Raw genomic sequence first — 12,879 nt, 5'->3', positions numbered from 1 at the left:
TTAGTCCAGCAGCATAGCAGAGTCCCTCTCCTTTGGTATCAGAGCTGCACAGCCAGCCCATGTATTCTATCACCACTGCATTGCAAACTGAGGGCAAAGCCTAAGTTCTCTGGGAGCAGGTACTTATCGTATGATTTCTGAAGGCCTAGAACAAGGAGGCCTGACCCAGTTAAGGCTTCAATTTACCACCACTTAGATGACTGTAATATAAAAACCTGAAAATTAAAAAGGCAGAGTGATTTATACCAAGCATAATGTACTCTTAACTGTGTAGACTAAAATTTATTTTTCTCTTGCTCTCAAGAGAGTTGGAGGCTATTTAAAGACTTTTAAAATACGTTAATTACAGCATATCAGCTGCTTCTAGTTCATCTTGGTTTTGTGGGGTTTTATCCTCCTTAAAAACAATATGCACATTCAAATGCCAGCATATGGTATCCGCTTGAGTAACAGCTGCCCTTTTGGATCTCCAGTGGGTAAGAGACAACACACAAAATACTAAAACAACCTTAAAACAGGTTCAAGTTATCTGTGTAACAGCTGATACTTCAAGCCTTTTGTCCCACTTTGGACTTAAGATAAAGACTTTAAAAATAAAAAAAAAAAAATCCATAATCTTTACACTGCAAACTCCTTCAAAATGGCAGCATTTAAAAGCTTTCTTTTTCCTGCCACTTTTTTTATTTTTCCTGCTTTCATCTTTTAATGGAATAAATCATTTAGTGTTTGTGAAAGGCACCAGATCAGTAGCCCTGGAGACTCAAGTCTAATTAAGTTGTTTTCAGATTGTGCGACTTCCTTTTTCCGTTACATAAACAGAGGATGGCAACCACCCAAACTGCAGTGAGGTTACCCACAACAGCCAGAATCTGCTTCCCACTGAAGTCAAGGGTCCTGATCCCTTGTGCTTTGCATTTTCACTTTTCCCACACTATCAGAGAAGGGATAACATGGTAACTTCATATAGCCACCACTCACCAGCAGAAATGATCACCTTGGTAAGAGAAGCGCGCTTCAGCTCTAAGCTACAAACCAGAAGCCCACACTGCCTCCATCCCTGCCGTCTCACAGACTAAAGACTTCCTATTCCTAGTAACTTCCAAAATAAGGAATGAAACACAACAAATCCCTCATGTTCATGACTAGTTCTTTATAATACTGGGATTTTTTTTAACTAAGCTGTGACCTAACTGTAAGCTTGTAACAATATGCTGAACTGACCCTGAGACTACCATAACACTCCTGCTAACCCACCACTGGGCTCCTTTCCATCTCACCTCTTGCATGAAGTTGGAAGCTGTCAAAGTGTTGCTACTTTAACTGAAAGCTCATTAGGTTTCAAAGGATAATACCCACCATAAAGATCTATGCACCTGTTTATATATAAATCTCATGCTAAATACCACCAAAACAGCTTTAGGATTCAAAATCAAAGAGAAGAAAAAAGACCAAAAAAAGTGAGAGAGAATGTGTGCTATGTGCACAACCTGTCATCTCTGTGATGCTGCACTGAAATCCACACAAAATAATGAACCCAATTTAATACTCCCACTACCCAGTGGAACCAGCAGCCTAAAGGAAAAGCTAGAACAGAAGCATTACTGTAAATTGCTTTTTAGCACTCATAATGGCTTGTCATTCCAAATACCAAATGGCAATAAAAATAATTTCCTGTAGTTCTCATATAATATAATTTAATATCTCTAATCTGCACAGAAGTATTTTGTTTGCTTACTAGCCTCCTGTCTTATGTATGATTTTTTGGTCCAGATTCTGCAGCATTACTGCAACTGTGCATAACACATCCTATAAGAGGATATATAATGACCCATAGCGTCCCAAGTAAAAGGCTCAATACAATGAAGACTGTTAACTACCAGTGAAATACTGAGATAAACATCTTGGGACTGTATTTATTTCAACAATACAGCTTATATATGGTCAGTTGAGCCAACCTACAAAGGCTACATCTAATGTAACACGCTGCAAAACATTGGTTAGCTCATACAGAGCAGAAAGAGCAAGCTTCGTTCACTTGATAGAGGATACAGCGCAAAACTGGCCAACCTCACTCATATAATTAGTTCTACTGATTTCAAAAGATTTAGACTGACAACCTTTAAAGTGGGATTCACCTCTGAAACATTTACAAAGTGGGTAAGCACCTGAGGGTTTGTCAGCTTAAGCTCCTTTTAGAGCAGATATCTACATGCGGGTTAGTAACCTTTAGTCCCCTTTAGAGTTTGTGGAGAGAAGCTGATGCTTTTATGGAGAAACCTAGATGCTTCTACCTTGGGTTGAGCTGAGCCTATTTGTTTACAGGGAGTCTTGACACAAACTTTCAGTCAGCGAAATCCTTCTCCCACTCTCCGTAATATTCAAATAAGGGGAACAGAAGTGAAACACAGAGTGCTATTTAGGGTTTAAGTCAAAACAATTAATACAAAGCATAGCCTTTTCCCCTTTCTTTTCCATTATGAACAAAGACATCTCTGAGTATGAAGAAAGATAAGCAGAGCCCACACTAGACCTGTGGAGGCCCTTTTAAAAAGTATCGACTTTGGGCATGATTCTGCCCCTTTTCATTCTGCAGAATAAAGACTGCTGCTGCTTCAGAAGAGTTCCTATCAAGCAGTGATTTAAAATGAGTAATTTTAAAGTTATCAAGCAAGATAATTAGTTACTCAAGCTAAACAAGATAGTTAAATGTTAGCGAGAAGCAAAGTCACCCAAATTGCTAACCAAAACCACATTAAAATTAAAGCGGACAAGTATATATTTCCTCCTAAAATTAAAAAAAACCAAAAGAAACTCCAAGAGCTTAAACAAGAAATGAGTTTTTTTCATTTCCATGATCTTTCCTATCTTCTATGTTTTCACACAAAATTAATCCATTTAGGGTAGCATTCAGCAGACTCGTGCAAGGAAGTAGCAAAAGACCCAAGTACATTTGTCACTGGAGTATTATAACAAAACTTTGCATTAAGGTAGGTCTCGGTCCACAGAAACTTTCAGGAAGAAAGAGATGACAGAGAAACTGAAGACCCTCGCCACGCTGGGACTTCCTTGTCTTCCTTTTCACTTTTACTGGACTACACCATACAATATAGAAATGGAGAGAAACACACTGTTTTCCTACTGATAATATTAATTCCACACTTGCCTAGAACAGCAAATCATGAAGGACCTCATACACGCAAGCAATAAAAGTGAGAAAAGTTAAATGCATGCCACGTCCAGAAAACTATATACTGTTCCCAAGCTACATACAATGGCTTTAACATGCATTCAAGGCAGAAGAAATTAAATTCTAAAGATAACTCCAGGCTAAACAGACTTCTTAAAAAATATCCTGGTCTTCATCAAGGGGGGGGGGGGGGGGAACCAAAACAAAAAAAACAAAAGGACGAGACAGACTCTTGGCCAAATTTGTGGACTAGGGGGATGGGGAGTGTCTAAAGTTGTTGATTTAAAAACCTAGAGCAAAATTCTAAAAGATATCACAGTAAAACTATTGATTTGATTCTGTAAATGTACTAGGAAGAAAATAAGCTCCTAGTATGTGTTTTTCTCCATTCTGTTATACAAGTACATTTGTGTGTGGTATTTTTCTTTCCTTCTTCCTCTCAGCTGCACAAGTAAATAAAGATGTAGAAATGCTGCACTGGAATTCTCTCTTAAGATGGCTATTACATAAAAATGTTTTTCAAAGTTTACTGTGGAGTTTTTTCAAGGGAATAAATGTCTTTTTCTCAAGGTGAATGACTAACATTTGCCCTTTCCATCTTAAGTGGCACAGGCAGATAAGCTGAACTCATCGATTCGACTGTCATAATAAATTTTAACTTAGTTCCGTACACACATTAGTTTTCTTATTCTTACATGACTGAGAAAGGAAAACTTGTAAGAAGAAGGAAAATACTACATGTTCATAGTAATATGGAATATACAGAATAAACCACCCAGGCTTTCCCATATTCATAAAAACACCAGTGACTTCTCCAGCCACACCTTTCCAAAAATTAGTGAAGGAAGAGGCTACAGATTGCTCTGGAAAAGCAACAGGGTTAGAGTGGAAATAATTTCTATTAAAATGTATAGTGGAGCTGATTATACTAGTTTCCCTTATGCTGACTACTACTTTACTGACCAAGGCAGTAGGGACTGGAGGAATTTAAAGAATTAAAGAAAGAGTAAAGTACTATGCAAAACAGAAAAGAAAATATTTTGTCTTGAAAACTTCCAGGTCCAATACAAGGAAAATAAATTGGAATAAGTAACTTTTAGTAGGGAACTGTGACTGACAGGATGTTAATCTAATGCAGCATACATTTTCCAGATCAGAAAAATCAAACATGCAAATCTGGGATGCTTATATTCTGGAGAGTCATTACGGGAAACTCTATGTGTGGAAGATGAAAAGGATGCACAGAATAAACATTTTCATTAATTAAATTCCCTTCTCAGTAAAGCGCAATTATTAAACTCCTGGAGCACCTAAAACTTAGTAAAACTTGGGGGTAGACACATTTGACTTGAAATAATTACTCTGAACTTCACAGAGGCGTTTCTGGAGTAAATCTATGGAACAAAGAGCTGACACCCCTGACTTTGTACATTATAGCATACAATAAAGTCAGCTGAAGAATCAATAGCTTGAATCGTTCTATTAGAACGAAAGTGTTCAAGGAGCTGAGGCCATCAGCACAAGCTTAATCAAATTAAGATAATAACAGAGTAAATGGTAACCCAGCTCTTCTGTAAGTTATACTGAAGTTGAGAGAAAACAACATCTTAGATGAAGGCATAAGGGTCAGTGCTTCAGGGATTTCAGAGGCAGTGGGAGGAAGGAAAATTTTTCCATTTAAGCACACATTAGAAATCAGTGATTCCTGGAGAGAGATGTACTATTCATTGAACAGAGCTTCTGTGCTGAAAAAAACAATCAATAATATACATTAAGATAAGACATTCCTTGAAAATTTGGCAAACATGGATTTCAGAGGTTATTTATTCACACATAAGAATTTCTATTTACATCTCTCATATCTGTCATTACTAGGTGAAATTAATGCTAACCTCAAGACAATTTAAACTGTAGTTCCTTACACTTTTATCTTTAAAGATAGTGGTTACTTACCAAATATACCTAGCTATATACCAGAATTTTCTTTCTTGTTCCTCTAGCCAAAGATTTGGGGGTTTTTGTGATCTACACGTAAAGACTTTTTTAAAGTGAATTTTGAAAAGAAACACAATTGCCTTCTGTCAATAAGTTGCTAGGCTATTCTTGCTAAGGCATGAATTAAATTGGGATTTACTGTGACAAGCATCAGCTTACCCTGAAGAACAGGAATTCTTGTTCATGTGTGGTATGACTACAATTCTTAATAGCTTTGTGGCCTTTACAGTGATTTTTCAGACTTCATTTGAGGAAGTTCTCCTAACAAGATATAAATTCTTTGCTATATCACTAAATTAAATTGCAGGAAATCATAGAAAGCATATGCTTTACAAAGCAACCACAGTGTAGTCAGCAAATGAAGTAAGGTTTTTTTAGAAGTTACAGTCATTGTCAAGACAATTCGTAACACTACAAAAGCTTGCTAGCTGAAATTTTGCCCATGTAAGACAAAGTAGCAGAATTGACAACACCTATCAGGGCTTTCCTTGCTATGCCATACTTCACGATTACTACTTTTTTTCTGAACCACACATGGTAACACTACCCTGCAAGTGTGCCTCCTTAACTACCTTGAAGTGTAGAGCACAATTTCAAAAATGGAATAAAACTACCTCTGTACCATAAAAGCTGCTCTCAAATAGAAACGCAGCACCTTTCTTGCAAACCCTTGTTATTTACTAATTTAAAAGTATAAGGTAGTATTTCCTGCACAATGCAAAGCAAGAAAAGGAACTTCAGCCAACATAGTGACAGAAAAGAACAAAAGTGCCCCAGTCCCAATGCCTATATTCACAATGGTCACAAGGTGAATTGTCATTTTACCAAAGCAGTTAGCATATAATCTGACCCTAAGCAAGACAAGAAAAATACATCCCCTGACAAAGAGGATTCCTAACAAAAAACAGGGACAGAATTTCTATTACGGAAGTAAAAAATGTACTTATTAAAAACGTAACAACACGTATCTTCCGGCTGCCAACGTTCTTTCAGCAATTCCATACGTTGCAGAGGGCCCCTAACTGCATCAAGTTTCTGTGCTTTGTTTCATAAAAATATTCATACACAGGATGATTGCAATATAACCCAAACATAATTTTCCACATAAGTATAAGGATTGATTGGATTTGACAAGCCTCCTCCTAGAACAGTAAACACCGAAGCTTTTGTTTAGGGATATTAATCAGCTTAGCAAGCCAAACATGTCACCTGGGCCAAAATGAAAGAAAAAATCATTCCCACCTGCTGGCAGAACAGCCATCAGCAATACCAAACCGAGGCAGGACCATTAACTGAAAGAATTAATCCAGATCCCGGCTATTTAACGTGGCAAGCTTTCACCAATCATCTTCCCTGTAACTGATCACTGTATTAGCAAAAATGGTCCTTTTCTAATGGCTGTGGGGATCCAAACTGAAATGTGGAACAGCTTTCTGCAAATGAAGAACTGCAAATCCCGATGCTAATAATTCCCCTCCAAACTGGTCCAGGGGCCTGCATTTGCACCTTAATACAGAGTGAAGACAGTGTTGACTACACTGAAAATATCCTTATGTCCTAAAAAGCCAACCTTAATTTAAGAATAATTAGAAAAACTAGATGTCAGGTAATAGTACATCAAACTTTTTAACTGCAGATTGGCCATCAGCAGGTCCTATTGACATTCTTGCATTCTTCTGCCCAGTGGCAAAGAACATTACTGAAGATCTGTTCTCAAGTTCAGGTTCCTGTAGAATGGCAAATGATTACATAAAAATCAACTGGCTAACTTAAATGGTGAAGTAGTGGTCTGAACCATGCCAAAATGCCATCCTCAGCTGTAAAATGCTGATTTATTACAGGAGGGTATCATACATCCTGGGCAAACAGGAAAAATCTTCAGATGATGAAAGAAATTGCTCTCCACGAATTCAGACATTGAAACTTTTATCTATCAGACTCACCTCAGACCACAATGTGAGGCTTTGCAGACCGCAAAGAAAAGTAATTAATTGTGATAGTAGCTGTTCTATCTTCTAAAGTGATAGGTCTACACACTCCTAAAGCAAAACAAATCCTATATAAAGTATTCTGCAAACCACTGAACATCATGTCTGAAGATTTTTTTTTTTTCAAACCAGGTCTTCTGAAGTTTCACATCTGTTAAATGTATGATTTTTACATAGCTATTATATATATACATATATTCACACATATAAATATTCATGAAGGCTTCACGATAGTTTCTGCATAAAATGATTCTTTGCGTTTTATACATCTTACCTACCACTCTGAAAACCTCCCTCCCTCCAGGTTGTATGTGTCCGTACCAACACATACACTAAAGATATCTAGCATGATCATCAAATACCAGTGAGATTCTGCAACAATACATATGTCTCAGCCTGTACCCAGCAAGGCCACACAGAGAATCAAGTAATTTGAAGATAATCTGTCTATAGGGACAATATATATTTTGACATTTCCAAGTTTACAATAATTAAGCTCAAAACCTGTCAAAAGCACACCCCTTTGCACTGACTGATGCCCCCAAGCTCTGCAAGTATGCGCATGCAGCCTAGCAATTTACTATCCAGATTTCATTTGTTTTTACATTCTCATACTTGCAAATGGGGCAGTGGGCTCCTGAAACTACAACTAGAATGATGAAAGAACCAGCTTAATGATTCACCACCCCACCCTCTGAAGTGCTGGACTCTAACAGCCACTGTACTTCCTATCACGACCTTTAAAAGACTGTAAGATCCCTTCATCAAAGGAAATCCTGAAGCTGAGGTAAATGGACAATCATATCAGAAGATGTTCTACACAATATATGATGATAGCAAAATACACTTTCTGTCTCATTTATTAATACTACTGCTAATTTTGTTGTGTTCCAGTATTTTGACCATCTGCAATCAGAATTCACTTTAGCTGATAAAAAAGCAAATATACTGCAGTACAAACCAGGAAGCTGCAGTCATATTACGAGAGTGAATAGTCCCTCTTCTGCACAGGAATTCTGTCCAAGAAGCTTAAAAAGGACCTAGGACACAATTAAATAAATTAGAGCTCTGAGCATAAGAATACCAGGTTTCCTTTGGACTTACTTCTGGGGTTATTTGAGCCCTTTTGAAATTTTTCCAATGTTTATGAAATTATTGGGAGCAGGTGGGTGTTCTCTGATGGTAGATAGTAATAAAGGAAGCTTTCCATTGGCACAAGGAGAGTACCTACAGAGTCTCCCTCTATTATCTGTAGGAAACTCATATGGATATAATTATTGACAAGATTTTAAATTTGTTTCCCATCAATTTGACTACTAGATTCCAAAGTTAGTAGAAAGGTGCACTGATGAACGAAACATTTTCTTATTAATTCAGATTCAGAAGTAGAAGATGAAGAGGTTATGACATAACCCAGTAGGTATTCAATTCCTCCTTTTAATGCAAATATTACTCAATGATTTTAAACAATTACATATTAACCAAATGTTATTGGGTGTATTCCTCTAAATTTCTATTAGTTGGTCTCCCACCTGCAATTCTCTTAATAGGAATAGCTACATAGCATGGCAATATAGTGCATTTACAACTTTCAAATCTGAGATAAAAGGATTATCTCTGAAGTCAGCAAATAAGCAAGCATTGAATGTGAACTGGCCATAGGCAGATGCACCTCCAGTGACACAATGGAATTATACCATACTGCTGACACAAGCTCTGAATTTGTCCTCGAAAGCAACAATATTTAGCACAACTGTCAGCCCTTGTGCTCTAGAGAAACGCAACGATGTAAATTTTATCACTACTGAGTCACAGTTCAGGCAGCTGCTGAAGCAGGAAAAATACACAGGCTGGCTAACTGCGTGCTAACTAGACTACTGATAGCCACCAACTTCATAGACAAAAAGCCCACCTACTGGGATAGGGAAATCACTCCTCTCCTGTTGGAGTGACACTTTACTCCTGAATGATTTAGTCCAAAACAAACCAAATATCTGTCTGTAAACAGAAAGTTCATCGTTGTGTTACTAGGACAGCAGTGGAATCTAGTATACTACATCACAGTTGTCCAAGGAAGCATCGACATCCTTACAGTAATTTTTAAATCTTCTGTTTATTTTTTTTTAATATTACAGACTATATACAAATATACCTATACACACGTGTATACACACACATACACGTACGTAAGATAGGGAAAAAGAGTACTGTAAATGGTTTAACTACGGGGGTTTCTCTCATCTGAACTGCAACACCAGTAATGCATGTGGAAAAATTCTGAGGTATGCCTTAAGTAATTCGAGAGATTAATATTATTTTTTTCTTGGAAAGGTAACATGCATTAAAGGATGTTAAGCAGTCGAGGCTTCAAAGTAACTCACAGAAAAAAAATTCAAAATGTATCTAAGAGACTCATAGAAATGGGTTTTACAAGTTTTTAAAAAACATTATACTGAAAGCCTGCTCCTCTGACAGCTGTGAGTTTTGTCATCATTTCTGATCTGAAGATGTTTACTCATACTGTCTACTGATTTGACTGCACTTTTTCTGTCAGGTAAAAGGCAGTGCTAAAACATGTCAAGACAATCAAAAACCAATTTAAAATGCATATATAAACAAACAACTTCATTCAAGAAGTTGCATAAACCAAGCAACTAGGAAAACAACTTTGCATTCCGACCTCAGAGTATTTGTTGCAAGTAGTTGTTTACACAGGTCTTCAAGACTGAGGCATTTACAGAATGGCATTCTTCGGGAAGCAGAAAGGAAGTGTGTTGGAAAAGAGGCTGCTTCCAGACTTCTGGAAAAGGAGTTGTAACAAGAACAAAAGACAATCGCACAAGAAATTACCTTCAAACACACAAGAAATAGGAGCTTAAATTTTTAATTCAATCCATGAATAATGCAAGTTATGCGCTTATTTTGCACAACTGGAAAGAACCATACACACATGCACCAGAATAATTTGACAGTATTGCAGTAAAGCCAACCATTTGTTTATACATGCATGAGTCCATCCTCCATGAAGGTACATACAGGAGAGGGGCAACTGCACTGTGGCACACAGAGTAAGGCCCCAAACAAGCCCATGTCCACCCTGTCCTTTTCTCCCTTTTTAGAATACAAGTGAGTTTCCTGGTTAAGCAGCATGCAGTTACTCTGGCTGGCAAAGAACAGTAGACGAAGTACGAGGGGGCAGGCATTTCTGTTACAAAAGCTTTAGAGTATTCAGACATTTTGCCTGTGAGAGAATCTACCAAGGAAGACCTTATCTATACATACAGCCTGTTTGTCCTATAGAAACTATGAACTGAACAGGGACTTAGCTATCTTGGAAGGAGAACTCACAATCTGAAGGTAATCCTAAAGAAAGAAAGTATGTTGAAGAAGCAGAATTAACCTGAACACAAGTTTCACAGAAAGATAATTTATTAGAAGTTCACGCTATAGCAAGATCCTTGTCCCTTTCATAAGATTCTTCAACTGGAGCCTCCAGTACCACGGAGGAAATCTGCCACCACTTGCAAGGGTTAACTGTTATTTCTGGGTCCTTTTTTGGTTTGTGTTTTTGATAAAGTGGATGAAGTTGATAGAGAAAAATGAATTTTCATTCCCACTTATGCTATTTGCCATATAAGTGTTCACTGAAATTTGATGGATTACATAGTTTAACATACCTTTTCAGCAGCCACTTAGTGTTTTTTAAAAGATCTCTTTAATCTTTTTTCAAACAGACAGGCAGTATGGGAACTCCTACATGTTTGTAAGAGACATCCCATAGCTGAACTTACCTTTTCCTAACTGCTTTTACAGGTTCCCAAAGTCCACTAGCTGAAAACTCCTAACTTATCACAATACGGGTCCACAATGTTTAAAGAGTAGGGTTAATATAGAGGTGAAAATAACACTCCTAGAAAACAAAGACAGATATTAACAGAGTCTGGCAAAATAAATAAATTAAGAAGAAAAAAAAATGTCACCAAGCTCTCCACTAGGCCATAAGCGCATCCTGCCATATGGTACTGCTGCTGTCTTTTAAACAAATTTTCACCCAAATCCTAATGGTTTGACTACAACCTTGTTTGTATATTTCATATATATATATTGTAGCTTATAATTTGGTTTTGGATGTGCTAAAGCAAGCTGTAACGCAACACTGCTACACATGAGGTATCTTGAAAACAGATAGCCTGCACAGTGCTGGGAAAAGTTGTGTGGACGGAACACTACACTCAGGTCTCAATTTTCCTAAAATTAAATACTGTGATTGTTACTGTCATTTGTCCACTTAAGGAGAATATATGACTTCCCCTTAAGAATTTTTAACTGAAAGGTGTGAAATTAACGTGTGCAAGTTCATTCATTCATTCAGCCAGGGCCTTCTACTCCCAGCGTTACTCATACTGTTTGAGGTGGCTGCAGGTTCCGGACACTGCAGGAAGGAGGGGCTGTGCCAACAGCATTAAAGCTATGCCAGAGTTGTTGAATATCCCATCATTCTACCTCAAGAAGGCTAGTTCCCGTCTCTGCTTTCACTGTTCACTGGTGTAAACAGGAAATGACTCAAGCACTGTTTTTATACAGGTGTGCAGTTCAGTCAGAAGCAACACCCTACAGAAAGGAAACTTTTGTTTATCCCAAGAAGCAACAAAAATTTATGGTTTATTATGTTTAAATTTGAGCTTTGAGAAAATTATTCAGCTCCATACACTTCACGTACTGAACAAGGGCATGAGTACAACTTCATAAAATTGCCTCCCCCTTTCTTTTTTAATCTAAAAGACACAGCTACTCATTCTGATGAAACAAGTAAGATTTCTCTTGAGTTTGTTTTAAATTCCATGAAAAGAGTATTTTTTTTCCACCTTGTGTTGAATTGGCCCTTGTAGGTAAATTGCTTGAATAAACCCTGCTTCTTGGATGATAATTGAATGAGCTTGGGGAATTTTGCCAGTTCCAGGTGTCGAGAAGTTGGGAGAAAATAACATCTGTTCTCATCAAATAGCAGAAAGCCATATTCAAAGTCGCTCTTAATAAATCTGTAGCATGAATATTAAATAGACAGTAAAACAGATATATTTATTTTTTAAAAAAAAGGAAAATATGTGGGGTTTTTATTAGCTTAATGTAGCAAAGCTAAGCTGATACAGCCTACATTGTTAATTTATCATTTCTTTCTGCCATACTTTGCACTGTCACAATTTGTCATTGTGGCTAGAACTCTCATTCTCTGCACCATGCTCACTGTAAGAACAGCCAGACAATTACACGGCTACACACTGACATGCAAGAACAGCCTGGCTAGCTAGGTGCTAGCTAAGCACAAGTCTTAAAAATAGATAGAGAACGCACTGCTAAGTATTTACCATTGCCTGTAATTTGACACACTGTTTTACATAACCCCTTCAGTAATTACATTATCTTTTATACTTGTGGATACTTTGATTCTTCTTTCCCATCCCCTTCTTTAAGCTTCAGACGTGGTCACTTACATGGTGATATAAGAAAGATAACTCCCATAGTTGTGAGGCAAGTAAGAGCCACCCTTCTTGATCCCAACCTGGCCTATGGGTACCCAGGGCAGAAGTCTGAGGTGGCAGATAGGACAGAGAAAATAAGTTATTGCTTTTTATAAGGTTCTGGACAGATCATTCCGCTCACTTCCAAGCCCTGCAATACCGCAGGTGTATGACTTACTGCAGCATGGCA

General features: G+C 37.5%; 1 protein-coding gene across 6 annotated transcripts in view; it reads right to left on the bottom strand.

The window, feature by feature from the left end:
• GALNT18 (polypeptide N-acetylgalactosaminyltransferase 18) overlaps positions 1-12,879 on the bottom strand; it is a 328,712-nt gene that overhangs the window by 208,361 nt on the left and 107,472 nt on the right. The gene's annotated exons all lie outside the window — the stretch shown is intronic.

This window comes from Falco biarmicus, chromosome 10 (genome assembly GCF_023638135.1).
Source record: "Falco biarmicus isolate bFalBia1 chromosome 10, bFalBia1.pri, whole genome shotgun sequence".
Taxonomy (NCBI): Eukaryota; Metazoa; Chordata; class Aves; order Falconiformes; family Falconidae; genus Falco; species Falco biarmicus.
Note: the sequence above shows the minus strand (reverse complement) of the source record. Positions and strands in the feature narration are given on the sequence as shown.